This window comes from Triticum dicoccoides, chromosome 1A, assembly GCF_002162155.2.
Source record: "Triticum dicoccoides isolate Atlit2015 ecotype Zavitan chromosome 1A, WEW_v2.0, whole genome shotgun sequence".
Taxonomy (NCBI): Eukaryota; Viridiplantae; Streptophyta; class Magnoliopsida; order Poales; family Poaceae; genus Triticum; species Triticum dicoccoides.
In genome coordinates, this window is record NC_041380.1 from 143,184,428 (window position 1) to 143,198,343 (window position 13,916).

Here is a 13,916-nt window from a genome sequence, read left to right on the forward strand (position 1 = left end):
ACTCCATCTTCGTGCCGGCTCCTCCCGAAGAAGTCGGATCCGACTCCAGTCCCGGCAGACGGTACGGGGATTTCGGCAGATGGTTCCAAAGCCGCCACAGTCGAGGCCGGCCCAGGGACTGCAGAACCCGGCCCGAGGACTTATTTAACCCAGCAAGCGGTTGTTGACTCCACCCCGCCACCTCCCAGCCCAGCCGCCCTCGTCCAAGTCACAGTTCTGGCAGTCGAAGAAATAGCAGCATCCTCATGGGCCCAGGCCATCCTCAAATTTCTGGTGAGCAAAGAGCTGCCAACTGATGAGACCTTAGCTCGGCAGGTACAACGTCGAGCGGCAGCCTACACCATAGTCAACAGAGAGCTGGTCAGGCACAGCGTCACTGGTGTCTACCAGCGCTGCGTAGAGCCAGAGCAAGGCCAAGCAATTCTCAAAGACATCCACCAAGGCGAGTGCGGCCAGCATGCAGCTTCAAGAGCACTCGTCGCCAAAGCTTTCCGACACGGCTTCTTTTGGCCAACGGGCTTAGAAGAGGCCAATGAATTGGTCCAAAAATGCAAAGGGTGCCAGAAGTTCCGCTCCAAGCCGCATCAGCCGGCTTCTGCACTCAAGACCATCCCCATTGCCTGGCCTTTCGCAGTTTGGGGTCTAGACATGGTGGGACCATTCAAGATGGCATGAGGTGGCTTAACTCACTTACTTGTCGCAGTGGACAAGTTCACCAAGTGGATAGAAGTGAAGCCAATCAAGAAACTGAACGGTCCGACTGCCGTGACTTTCGTCTCCGATATCACAATTCGGTACGACATACCACACAACATCATCACCAACAACGGCACAAATTTTGCCAAAGGCGCTTTGGCCCGTTTCTGCGCAACACAGGGCATCTGACTGGACCTAGCGTCCGTCGCCCATCCACAGTCAAACGGCCAGGTGGAGCAAGCAAATGGACTCATCTTGTCCGGCATCAAGCCCCGACTGGTCGAGCCTCTGGAGCGTTCGGCTGGCTGCTGGCTCGATGAGTTGTCAGCCGTCCTCTGGAGTCTACGCACGACTCCAAACAAGTCAACCGGCTTCACGCCTTTCTTCCTCGTCTACGGTGCTGAAGCCGTCATCCCAACGGACATAGAGTTCGACCCCCGCGAGTCACCATGTACACCGAGGAGGAAGCAGAAGAAGCACGCCAAGAAGGCGTCGATCTGCTGGAAGAGGGCCGGCTGTTGGCACTCAGCCGGTCCAGCATCTACCAGCAGAGCCTGTGCCGATACTACAATAGGAAGGTCAAGACGAGATCTTTCCAAGAGGGCGACCTTGTGCTCCGACTGATCCAGCGAATAGCCGGCCATCACAAGCTGTCGGCGCCTTGGGAAGGCCCTTTCATCATTAGCAAAGTAATGGGCAACGACTCCTACTACCTGATTGACGCTCAGAAGCCCCGAGCACGCAAGAAGGACGACTCCGGCAAAGAGACGGAGCGGCCATGGAATGCAAATCTCCTCCGAAGATTTTACAGTTGATACAGTATGTACCATGCTACCTTTTGTATTAAAGTACCAAGACTTTGGGCCCCCCGGGATGAGCTCGGGGACTGCCCTCTTTTGTCTATATGATAAAAATTATGCCGACAAGTATATTACTCTTTGTTATGCCGCTTGGCACCGGGCTCAACAGGTCGGCCCGGGGACTTGCCGCCTTGCACTATGAAATGCTTCCTACAGCCAGCCAAGTAGTGTGTGGCACCTAAGCCATCTCCTGTCAGAAGCCGCAGCTCGCAGAGCGACTATACGGTGGGCAGGAGTAAGGTAGAATGGGCGTTCGCATGAAAACTGGCTAAGGACTCAAAAGCATAAAACATAGCTTAAGACGGCTTCCAGCCTTCCTTTTTTCTTTTCTTTTCGCAAACCGACTATTAAGCAGTCCGCTCACCGCCTTCTATACAATTTGCTAAAAAACTCTAAAACGGCTAAGTACTTGCCTTCCCAAAGTAGCCAAGCATTTGATCCAACGGCAGTCCGCAGAGCGGCGGTCCGACTGGCAAGACAGACAACTAAGGGAAAGCGGCAAAGGAAAGGGCCAAAAGAGCAATGAGCAAGAAAAGATAGAATTCGGATAAATATTTACATAACATAGGCCCTTGGCCGAATCTTCGAGTAGAAGTTCAAAAAACACCCCGCGGGTCGAATTGTGCGAATTAACAAGTTCTTCAAAGACTACTAAAGCAGATAAAATAAAGATAAGGCGGCAGCTTAGGAAGCGGCAGACGGATTCGGAGGGTCGGAGGCGGCGGCAGCGTCAGGCGTTGGGGCGGCCGGCTGGGCAGTCTCGGCTTGATCGCCTCTGGCGGCAGTCGGCTCGGTCGCACGCGGCTTGTTGCTGGAGGCGCGGTCGAGCTGAGGTTGGCCGTCTGCTCCGTCTTCTGGTGCTTCCGTCTCACCTCCGTCCTCTGCCTCGCCTTCCTCCTCAACGCTGGAGCCGATCACCTCCGCCGAGTCCTCGCCGTAGTCTGGGTTCATCCCAAACCACTCCGGCGGTACCTCCTCGCCGTCTTCAGACCGCTCGGGGACGAAGATGCTGGTGTCGGTGTACTCGGCGATCGCTGCGGCATGCTTGACGAGGGCGCCTTCCGCGGCTACCAGCTCCGGCTGGGCCTCTGACCGGAGTGTGGCCAGCCGGTCAAGGTCCAGCCCCGTATACCATGCCTTGACGAACTCCAAGGCCCGACGCGCTCTAGCTCGGGCCAAGGAACCTTTCCAGGCCTCAAGACGACCAGCCGCGACCTCCAGCCAGTCGGCAGTCCGATTGGGGGTGCGCGGAGCCTACATGTCTGGCCACAGGGCGACAAGAGTTCGGGGAGCGTCGGCGGCGATCTCTGCGCCTTCCACCCTCCGACCTTCACGGTCAGCCTTGATGGCTTGGATGGCAGCCTGCGAATGCCCGGGAAAGAAGTCTGCCAAGACGGAAGAAACGCAGAAGCAAGTCAAAAACCAGGAATCGGCATGACTTATAATTGGCAGCTCGAAGAAAGAAAGTAAAGAAACTCACCATCAACAATGTCTTCAATCTCATGGAAGCCAGAGACCAGCATTGCCTCTTTGTCAGTCCAGGAGGACCGCTCGCTTGCGAACTCGGCCAGGAGGGCAGCTTCCACCTCTTCCGCCTCCTTCTGCGTCTTCGTGAGCAGCTCCCTCTGCTCTGCCAATTGTGTGGCCAGCAGATCGCGCTCCGTGGCAAGCTTGTTGCATTTCTTCCCCTTGGAGTGCAACGCGGAGTTGGCTTCGCTTAGCTGCTGTTGAAGAACAGCGTTGGCTTCTGAAGAGAAGCAAGAAAGAAGGCGTTAAGTCATCAATAAAGAAGGTCGCCGGGGAGATCCGGCCCGACTGCTCAGCAGTCGGCCCGAATCTCGGGGACTACAGCCCGCGGGTGCGCCAGCGCGCCCAAAGAAGAAAAAGGACTCACTCCGGCTCTCCGACAAGTCGGCGGTCCGCTTGCCCAGCTCTTCAACGTTACGGTTGAAGGCAGTAAGGCGGAGGTTGTGGTAGTCCTGCGACAAGTATTTCAGACAAAAGTTAGTACTCGGAACTCACCAATTGGAGTTCCGGGCCGCCTGCTCAGCAGCCGGCCCGAAGCTCGGGGACTACACCAAGTGGGTGCACTGGCGCGCCCCCACAAAGAGGAACAAGAAAACAAGGACCAAAGAGAAAACATACCCGGATGGCTGCCCGCGATGCCAGGTATGCCTTGGTGCAGTTCTGGTTGGCGTCGCCCTCAGCTTGAAGCTTCGTTTGGACGTCCATAAGCGCCTGGTTCAGCGGCCCTGTGCCGCCTCCTCGCACCCACCCAATGGGCGCGGCGCTCGTCGCTTCGGCATCCGGGATCGCCGAGCTGGCAGTGCCGGTCTCCAGGGGGCGTGGCGCCGAGGTCGCCTTCTCAAGACGGTGGCGCGTTGGCGAGCCAACTTGAAGGAGTAGCCTCGCCACGGCCTCGTCTTCGGTCGGCGGCACCGGAGGGTCCGCTGGCTGTTTGCCTTGCGCGCTCCCAGACGGCGGCGGAGGCGGCAGCGGAACGATCACGTCCGGTGTGGAGGAGTCGTTGCCTTCCCTCTCCATGACGGGGTTCTCACCGCCGGCTTCCCCAGTCTGCCCCGTGAACTCCGGAGGCGGCGGCGCAGAATTCAGCAGGGTGACGAACACCGCCGATTGGCGGTTGCGTGGCCTCCTCAGCCTGCCGCTTCATCGCGATGGCGGTTTCGGCCTCCGCCAGTTTCTTCTTGGCGTAGGCCTCCGCCTTATCGGCCTCCACCTTCTCCAGGCGGGCGGCCTCTTCCTCGTTGCGCTACTCATGCGCGTTCCACTCCGTCGCCTCCCAGAGGTCGGCAGCAGGGTCAATCCGCCGAGTGGTGGTGGACGTCTCCGCTGACCCCATGACGAAGGCGGCGACAACCCTCTCAAGAGTGAGGGGAGCCCTGAAGCGAGGGAAGCAAGTAAAAGACTCAGACAAAAGCTACAAAGAAAGAATAAAGCGTTAAGACGGAATACTCACACGGAGACCAGTGGCGGCTTCTTTAATTCCTTGCGGAAGCGGATGGCCTTCGCGGCCGCTTCGTCCCACTTGGTCGCTGCAGCCGAACTCTTGGGCTTCTTCGGCCGACTGCCGAACAAGGTCGGCATGGCCCTACGCTTCTTCCAGCTTCCTGGAGCACCCGGCGCGGCAGAAGAGCCTGCGCCGGGATGGCTGGCTCTTGGCCGGTGGCGGGGGGCGACCTCCTCATCATCAGGACTGGCCCCGAGCCATGGGCCGCCTCCTCCCTCGGCATCGTCTTCCAAAGCCGCCGCCCCCAGATCGGGGTCGTCGACGTCGCTCTCTGCTCGGTCGGCAAGGAACTCGCGGGCCGACCCCGTGGTGCTGGCTGGTGGATGGAGGAGGGGATTCTGACCAAAGCCGACCGGTCAGGTCGCACAAACAAACTCGGCAAGAAAGAAGACAATTCAAAGAAAGAAAGAAAGAAAGAAAGAAAGGGCAACTCACTGTGGGTGGGGGGTTGGCGCGGGAGTACGGCTCCTTGCCGAACCGTCAGTCCTCCAAGAGCTTGCTGTCTGAGAGGTAGTTCACCATGTAGGCCACCTCCTCGTGAGGCATGTCCTTGGTGCACATCCGACTTGGGTCACGGCGCCCGCTCATTTGGCATATCATGTGGGAGCAGCCTTGGAGCGGGAGAACTCGGCGCACCACGAAGGCGGCCAGCAGGTCCGGACCAGTCAGGCCCTCCGACTGCGTCAGCACTCGGAGTCGTGTGACGGCGCCGGCTCCCGCAAGCGTCAGCGACTTGGCCCGGAACGACCAGTTGGGCAGTCTCCCAGCCGGCGGGCCGGCTTCGAAAGCCGGCAGGTTGACCCAATCGCCCCCCGCGAAGACGCTCTTCACGTAGAAGTACGATCACTGCCACATCTTCACCGACTTTATCAGCTTGATGGTGGGGAAGGGGTTGTCGGCCCGCGACCTCCGCACGGCGATGAATGCGCCACACTGAGCCGGCACGCCTGCAGCCTGGGTGCCGAGCTTGGAGTAGAAGAACTCCCCCCTAGAGCTCGAGGGTGGGGAGGACTCCGAGGAAGCATTCGCACAAGGCCACAAAGGCGGACAGCAGCACCACCGTGTTGGGCGTGAGGTGGTGCGGCTGGAGGCCGTAGAACTCCAGAAAGGAGCGGAAGAAGCTGCTCGCCGGCAGTCCCAATCCGCGCAGGCAGTGCAAGCGGAAGATAACCCGCTCACCCTCTTCCGGTGCCGGAGAGATCTCCCCCCTCGGCGCAAGGCGTACCCGCACGTAATCTTCGCCGGGAAGCCGACGAGTCTTGCGGAGGAACTCGATGTGGTCGTCGTGGACTTATGAGCCATCCCAGGTGCCGGAATGCACCGAGGGAGGCGTGGCGGCAGAAGAAGAACTCATCGTGATCGGATCACCGCGGCGTTCGGCAAAGCTTGGGCGCGTGGCGGTGCGAGGAAGAAGAAGAAGAAGAAGAGCAAGGAGTAGCATGGAGAAGGGGGGTGCGTGCTCCGCCGCGCCCCCTCCTCCCCCTACTTATAGCCTCATGGGCTGCGAAGCCGAGGGGGCTCATGGGATTTACTGCGCCCACGCCCCCACGACCCCCACGTTTTCACGACTAAAGTTACTGCGCGCAGTAACTTCACGGGAATCCCAACCGTCCGCTCGGGCCACAGCGGATCCGCTCGAGCGCCAAGGCGCGGTAATGGCGGGCCTCGCCTACGGGCCTATCCCGTCACGCGCGTAGGCTGGCAGACTGGCCCGGCCACGTGTTATCAGGTGACAGGCCCGGAACGGGCGGCGGCCTGGAAGCTTAGCCAGCACGATACTTGGATCCCGCCGCGACGTTCGAAATATTGTGCGAGTCAGAGTTGGGCGAGTCCGACTCCTTCTAGCTGGCCCGGCAGAAGTCAAGCAACATCCATGTCTCGGGCACCTAGAAAAGAGAAACAGCTGAGGCTCCTCGGCCGATCGTCTGCGGCACCTCATCAACTTCGGGGACTACTGTCGGAGTAATGGGCCACGGGTAGGCTAACCCGAGTCCCAGAACCTTTCAAGATATCGGGGCAGGCTGCGCCCCTCAAGACCCCTGGACAAAGAGCCGCCTTCTGAGAAGTCGGCGGCGAGGCAACCGACTGGCCACTCGCGGCCGAGTCCCAGGAACGACTTCAAGATAAGCCGACTCCTGACTGATGACTTCCCGAGAAGCCGGCCTTGGGGAGTCGGCCCGCGACTCCAGCAAAACCCTATGCCCTCATCAAGAGGGACAGGACAGGGGAGTGGCTACAGTGAAGACTGCTCCCACCCCTTTCCAAAGGCAGGCATGGCCACAATATGCCGTACCCGCGGAGATCTCCGTGCGGCGTGGCACTGTTGCCATGCTGGCCCTAACATCAGCACCGGTGGACCGAATCCTGCGCCCATGACGGCTTGTCTGTACGACCTTTGGGCGGCGGGTCCCACCGGCCAGCGGGATCCCAGAAGACGGTAAGTGCGCCACCAGTCGGACCCGTTGGGAGTCGGCCCCCGAGAGTCGGCCAGCTCCTCCCCCAGGGCCCATGCGCCATTAACCAGATGTGAGGGAGAGTGGTAATAGTGATCGCCCGCCAGGCGGTCGGGCTGTTGCCACGACTCCATGACCAAACCCGCGTCATTAGAAGCACGGCTATAGTAATCTGCAGCCGGCAAGACCCGCCCACGGCGGACGCGGCCTGTCGGCTCCGTACCGAGCCAGTCGGCGGGGCCCACCAGACGGCGGGCCCCAGGAGTCGGCGGATAAGACGGCGGCCAGAGAGACTGGCGGCTGGGCCCGCGTCCAGCCAGATTACCATTGTACCCCTGGGGGTAGGCCTATATAAACCCCCAGGGCACCCATGCAGAGGGTTGGAATCCATAGGCACTAGACCAGATCATATAGGAAGGAGAGAGCTAGCCTTGCCTTCTCCTACCTCTAGGAAACAGCTCAAGGAGCAATCGTGTAAACACTTTGCCATAGTGATCATGCGGAGACCCCGCAGAGCAGCAGTAGGGGTATTATCTCCCCGGAGAGCCCTGAAGCTGGGTAAGATTCACCGACGTGCATGTCTTCGCCTCATCCCGTTTCCAGGCACCGGCGACGTTCTACTCGCCCCCACCATGATAAGCCATCCTTTGGCATATGTCGCACCCAACCCCCGACATGCCCTCTCCTCATCACTTTCGGATCATTGTCTTCTACTCTAGGTCAATGAGACCTAACGCTTTGCATTTTTGGACCAACATGCCCGGATTTCACCATTTTTTCTAAGATGTGTGGATGAGCTCTCTAAGCAAACTAGGCCTTATCAAAGGCTCTTTTCACACAGTTTAATAGAATTAGTCAAAGGCTTACTTGGAGTAAAAATATTTCCTTCAACGCCAAAGTCCAACTTCACCTGACCTTAGAGATCATTCTTCGGTTGGATGAGGCCTAGGATAATAGGGAGCTAAGTAATGATGAGAAGGTTCTTTGAAAGAGACTTAAAATAAGTGTGGTTGGGTTCATGGTCATGGAGAGAACAAGGAAGAGACAAATCTTGAGGATCAAAAATATTAAAGTCGGAGATGATAACACTTGTTACTGTCATTTGAGGGTGAATGGGCAAGGGAGGAAAAATCGTATACATCATCTCAAACATGGGAGTGACTGGGTGATGGATCATGACTACAGAAAAGCATTATTCACTCATAGTTCTCTATTATAAATAAAAGAGTGCCTAGTGTGCAAAGAACATCAATTGGGCAATGATTCCCATTGCTGGCCATGACCTCTCTTCTCTTGGAGATGCCATCACAAAGAAGGAGGCCCAGGATGTGATCTTTGCCCTACCTAGTGACAAAGCATGCGGTCCGGATGGCTTAACAAAAAATTCTTCAAGGACTGTTGGGATATTATTTAGGATGACAACATGCTCATGATCAATAACTTCTTAGACCTCCATGTGGAAAACTTCCATTGGCTAAACTCATCAAATATTACACTCATCCCAAAGAAAGATTGCACAAAGGACATTTCAGATTTTAGTACTATTAGCCTTATCTATGTCATGGCCAAGCTCATTATCAAAATCCTTGCTCTATGAGGTTGGCTCCGCACATGAATGGTATTGTTTCCATTGCGCAAAGTGATTTCATCAAGAGGATAAGTGTCCATTATAATTTCATGTATGTGTGCGATGTGGCTAGAAGATTTTACCACATCAAGACACCTACACTCCTCATCAAGACCCATATAAAGAAGGCCATAGATTCCATTAGGTGGTATTATTTTATAGACATGTTGAGTCACCATGTCTTCCAAGGCCACTTCCGGGGAAAGATCTCCACTCTCCCCTCCTGATCTTCTTCTTGAGTTTTGCTCAGTGCAATTGTTGAGGGCCTGATCAAGCATGGTCATGGGCTTTGTGAGGGGGCCCCTTTCCCCTTTGCTTTTCGAGCTTGCCATTAACCAGCTGAAGCATATATTGAACAAGGCTACAACCTAAGGAAAGCTTTATCCTCTTAGTTGATGTCACACGGGCATTCATCCTTCCTTTTACACCAACGATGTGGCAGTTTTATGTGCCCCTATTAAGGAACAAGTCCAATTCCTTGCCACTACGCTTGCCTCTTTCAGAGATACTAACATCCTTGTCACAAATTGTAGAAGGAGCATTGTTGCACCTATCTGGGGCGATAACATCAACCTTGATGACATCCTTCAGTCCTTCCCAGCAGGTCATTCATCCCTTCTCATATGTTACCTTGGCCTACCCCTCATGGTTAAAGAGTATATAGTTTCCACTTGCAACACTTAGAATATAAAAACGCCAAGAAATTAGAACCTTGGGGAGGAAAACATGTTGCTACTGCAGGCATTCACATGGTGCTCACGGAGGTGTCCATATACCATCTTTCACCACTTGACCTCCCGGTGGAGGTTCTTAGGAATACTGATGGAATGAGGTGTGCCTATATTTGGGCAGGGATAGATAAATTGACCAGTGGTAAGTGCGAAATTAATTGGGAGCAAGTTTATAGGCTGAAGGAGTTTGGTAGCCCAGGAATTCTTAATCTTGGAAGTTCACAATCGCGCTCTGCTTATGATGGTTATGGCTTGACCAGCATGACCCGCATAGGGCATGGTGCATTATGGGGATGTCAAGCAACAATGATGATCATGATCCCTTCCCGATGGGCACTAAGGTTATGACTGGCGATGGAAATAAATGCAAATTTTGGGAGTCATCATGGCTAGTGGGGCTGAAGCCTAAACACAATGCGCCAATTTTTTGGGGGATATCTTGCAAGAATGGTGGCAGCATAACAAGGCTTGGAGAGATAATTTTTGGGTTCTATAGATTGACAGTCAAGGAGGCCTAACACTAGAGCACATCAACAATTCATCATTTTGTGGGATAAACCTGCCAATGTCATCATGTAACTAGATGTCCAAGATATAATCATGCGGAAGCTGACTAACAATAGGAACTATACAACCTTGTCGACTTACAAGGCCCGATTGGCTGACCACATCTGATCCAACTTTCTATCCATGTCCTGAAAGGTTTGGGCATCTCCCAATAAGTAGGTTCTTTACTTGGCTAGTCACCCAAAATGGGATTTGGACGACAAATAGGCTACAATGTTGAGAGTGGCAAAATTGCGACGGATGCCCTCTTTGCAACCAATTGTAAGAATCAGCAGCACGCCTCCTCTTCAAGTTTTGATTCTCTCTTTGAGTTTGGAACGATGTGATTTCTTGGCTTGGTCTTCATGTTAGTGCGGATCTTTGGCAACATTTTGAGATTGTGAAGACTTGGTGGGAAGGAGTCCACAACAATTCGAAGCCGAGGAAAGCTCTATTTTCTTTACTCCTTTTTGTTAGATGCGAGATTTGGAAGGAAAGGAACCCGTGTGTCTTTCAAAACAAAGCGACACCGGTGGTGATCATTGTTCGCATCATACAAGATGATGCATCGCTGTGGGCTATTGTGGGGGCTAAGAATTTGAGTAATGTACTTTTGTGAGAGTAATTTATATCTTTGTGTCGCTTTTGTGGTATCTTACAACCTACTCTTGTTAATAAATAAAAATGGCAAATCTTTTCACTTGATCCAAAAAAGGGAGTCCAAAACTATAAATAAAAAATGACACTTGCACTTGCGATGTAATTGATATTGCTAACTGAAATTTTTCTAGAAGTTTTCTAAATCTTAGACACCTCAAATTGCACAACATTGATCCGCAACATTGTAGCACATGCAAAATATGTGTAATTTTAACAGGATTTGTCCAAAATAAATAATTTTTAACAGGATCTCTCCAAAATAAAGAAATCACATAATTTTTTTATGGGTCCATCCGCTCCAAATAATTATTCCCATACTAACTTTTTTCCTTTCCATTTTCTATGAAGCTCATTCCACCATTTTAGTAATTTATGTCAGTCATAGGTTAGTTTGTGAGAGTATATGACGCTTGGTTGTCTGGAAATTTTCAAACCAATAGATTCCTAAGATACTTTAAGATTCCTTATATACTTTGTGACGCGTGCTATGTTTTCTAATCTTCGCAAATTTTATCTTGTTTAAGACTGTTGCATTAGTTTTTTTATTGTTTCAAAGTCTAACATAATGTTTCATTATGTACCAGTAAATCTAATCCGAAAAAGGTCATTTTTATTTATTGCTACACAATGAAACATTATAATACACTTTGAAACAAGAAAAAACTTAGAAAAAATTTGATACTCTGAAAAAACACAAATTTTGCCAACAACAAGAAAAGTTAATATAATTCTCAAAGCAATGGCACATGGTGGTTGGCTTCTAAATAGACAACGCTTTCAATGACATGGGTGTTGTCTTGCGTTAACAAAAGTCAAGTTAGTAAATACTACTTTTCGTGTGTAGTGATGTGTTCAATTGTAATTCAATGGAACGTTATGTCATAATTATTTAACTCACAAATATTTCCCTTGCAGAGGAAAAACTGGACTGAAGCGGAAGACATGAAGCTGATCAAGATGCATCAGACTTGAGGGAACTCCTGGTCGGTGATCGCCCGACTACTCCCCGGTCGGTCAGACAACGCTGTCAAGAACCACTGGAATGGCACCAAGCGTAGTCTGAACGCGAAGCGCCATCTCAAGAAGAGGAACAGCGAGCAGCCACCTCCCGGCCAACTCTCCCTTCTTATGGAGTACATCCGCAGCCTTCACCCGCACACCGAATCACCCATAGAGACACCTCCGGTGTCCCCACCATTGTATCATGACCAACAACAAAGTGGGAAAACGGAGATGGTTGATACAGACTCTGTCATCGTCATTGCCCCTTCCGCGCAGGCACACTCGAGTTACCCTAATCCAGCCATGACTGGTATGTACTACCACCCAAACTTGGCTAACATGCAGTATTGGGCGTCGGACTTGAATGTCACCGATGGGAAAAAAGTGGGGTACTGATACTACGTTCCTCCCAACGCGCACCTAAACCACCTCCAGTCATACGGTTTGTCACCGGCACAGATAGTTAGCGAGCAAGACATCCAGCAGGCGGCAATGCGAGCATGAACATGTATGCGTTCACCGGACAACATACCCTCCCAGCAAACAACCTGAAGGCGGCGGCAGAGACGCACCACGAGTCCTCCACCAACAACCAACTTGGCAACATGCGTGGTGGAGCTGGCAGCTAGTCCTACTACTATGGCATGGACGCAGCTGGTCCGAGCAGCCCCGCAGGAGGTAGTGGTAGCGGTAATGACCCTGATGGCATCGATATGGTGTAGATGGCCTCAAGAGAGTTTTCCACATAGGGCGAGGAGTTGGTCACCCTCAATCGGCTGGCTAGATTCAAGTGAGATGTACATGTCCCGAGAGGATTTCATGTCGAAGGAGAACATGAGATTGTATGTGTGTTGGGTTGGTGTACTTTGTTTGATTTTTAGTATTTTGTAAAGGTACTTTATGTGGTCCATTTGGGGAAGTACATTAATTTGTTCGCGTTTCCTAATCCTTGGGAAATTGTTTTAGTTAATTTCGGTAGAGAAGAGATAGAAAAATGAGGCAAAGGCAAAGGTGAGATGGCCAGCCATGACATCTCTAATGTACCCGAGACATAAATGGTGCTGCTGGCCACAACATCTCCATGGACGACTAACAGAGGGTCGATAGGTTCAGATTGAGAGGAGTCTGGTCACCTACGATATAATATATGGCAGGGTGGGTGCGAATTAGAGGGAAGGAATGAGCATCGGCATATCATACAAGAAAGGGTAGTGAGGCAACGTGTGATAGCGTTGTTAGTTAGGGTAGAGGTGGCGGTGCTACCGAAGCACTACTAGAAAAAAGGCTGTTAGTGGCGCACCAGTTTATGCTATTAATGGCGCACTATAGGTGCGTCACTATTAACACGCCACTAGTAACAAATAGTAATGGTGCACCTCTGGTGCTCCACTAATATCCCAGATAATAGTGGCGCACCACATAGTGCGCCATTACTATGCCTAGAAGTGGGCCATTACTATCTGACTTAGTAATGGCGCACCACATAGAAGTGCGCCATTACTAACAATTTTCCCAACAACTAGACCACATATCACATGGGAAACTTATTTTTTTGACATTTTCATCATTTTATTTTATTTTTTTAAACTGAAAAGGCGGTCCACCGGGGGTGTGCATATAGTAATGGCGCAATGGCTTGGTCAAACCTTGGTCAAAGTTAGTAATGGCGCACCTATACAAAGTGCGCCATTACTAAGTTTGACATAGTAATGGCGCACCTATGCAAATTGCGCCATTACTAAGTTTGACCAAGGTTTGACCCAGTCATACACATAGTTATGGCGCACTTTGTAAAGGTGCACCATTACTATGTGAACTTAGTAATGACGCACCTATACAAAGTGCGCCATTACTATGTGTATGACTGGGTCAAATCTTGGTCAAACTTAGTAATTGCACACTTTTCACCTGGTGCACCATTACTGTTTTGGTTACTAATGGCGCACCTACACATGGTGCACCATTAGTGAAGAGACAAATGGGTTAGTTGGAAGAGGAACCCACTAGGGGAGGAAGAAGGATGGCCAACAAATCAACTAAAATAAAAATACGGGCATGGTTAATTAAGCGGTCCTTACTTTGTTGTACTAGTTGAGACACACTTGAAGTTGAGATGACATAGTTGAATAAGTGTGGTTGAATAAATATTGTTGTGTCCCAAACTTTGGAGTTCATATTGTGTAGCTAGAATAGATGATGCAGTTTAAAAAGTGCAATTGAAAAACGCGATGTAGTTAAAACATTGTTGTTCAATGGACGATATATGTAGTTGAAACACATGAAAAATATAGTTGAAATAGATGATGAAGTTTT

At 51.8% G+C, this 13,916-nt stretch overlaps 1 pseudogene; it reads left to right on the top strand.

The window, feature by feature from the left end:
- The window catches only part of LOC119367817, a 39,624-nt pseudogene extending 27,299 nt beyond the window's left edge, over positions 1 to 12,325 (top strand).
- Positions 12,326 to 13,916: the final 1,591 nt, after the last annotated feature.